Source organism: Macadamia integrifolia, chromosome 3, assembly GCF_013358625.1.
Source record: "Macadamia integrifolia cultivar HAES 741 chromosome 3, SCU_Mint_v3, whole genome shotgun sequence".
In the NCBI taxonomy this organism is placed as follows: Eukaryota; Viridiplantae; Streptophyta; class Magnoliopsida; order Proteales; family Proteaceae; genus Macadamia; species Macadamia integrifolia.
The window spans coordinates 8,708,047-8,709,002 of NC_056559.1; the positions used below are offsets into that span (position 1 = coordinate 8,708,047).

The 956-nt window shown below is 32.4% G+C and overlaps 1 long non-coding RNA gene across 1 annotated transcript; it reads left to right on the plus strand.

The window, feature by feature from the left end:
* Nucleotides 1-265: 265 nt before the first annotated feature.
* Nucleotides 266-765, plus strand: LOC122074946. Its single transcript, XR_006139104.1, has 2 exons — nucleotides 266-395; nucleotides 551-765. It is a non-coding gene; the product is annotated as an uncharacterized LOC122074946 (long non-coding RNA).
* The last annotated feature ends 191 nt before the right edge of the window (nucleotides 766-956 follow it).

The following is a 956-nucleotide window of genomic DNA, read 5'->3' on the forward strand; positions in this document are numbered from 1 at the left end:
TGAGGCCCTGAGTTACATGGCCGAGTGCGTGGTGCAGGCCTAGGCGTGAAGCCAAATAGGGTTGGCCTTACACCAAAAAATATTGAGGAAAAGAAGAAACAGGACAGTGTGCAAGCTAGATTTGTAGAGTTGGAGGGACAGGTTAGCAGTTTGACGGGAAAATTAGAAGAAATGGATGATTTGAAAGCCCAAGTAGCACTTCTAACCCAAGCGCTTTTAGGTCGACATAGCTCATAGAGTTCAGTTCATTTATGTAAGTCAGAGAAATATTTCATTTTGTTGGTTTATTTATTTAATTAAGTAGTACTATTGATGTTGCTCTTTTCTGTATTTGATCAACTGACAATTGAGGATATTGCAGAGGCTGACCCATATTTAGGCAATCTATTTGGCAGGTAAACATTATTTACTTTGGTTTCCTAGTTAATATGGGTAAAAATGATTAGCTTACAACATATGGAAATGGACCACCAGATTATTGACCGATATAGAATTTCACCAATATAGATCTTTAATAACAACTTGACTAATATTTTTTCATTTTTTTCAGGTACTTGCATGGATTTTGTCCTCCACTTATATCCTCTGATGATGATGCAAAGTATGACTTGGGGATTGAATAACTACCATGATGTGTGAACATTTATTTTGAAAAACTTATTATGTTACTGTTAGCTTGTGAGCTATAGATTTTTTTTTTTTTAATTGAGTATTGTCTATGGATATTGGACTTTTTTATCTTCAAGATGACAATCTAGTTTGTTACATGTTTTTTTCCAACTTAACTTTTGTAGGAAATGGATAACCTTTTATCAAATTCTTGTGTATGGTCGTGTGAAAATCTATTAATTTTTTTTTGGATGAATAAATCAATTAGTTTTTATTCATATACAGAATGAGAACAAGAAATGTAAGCATTTGCTTCAGAGATAAATAAAAAATAATATATAATAAAA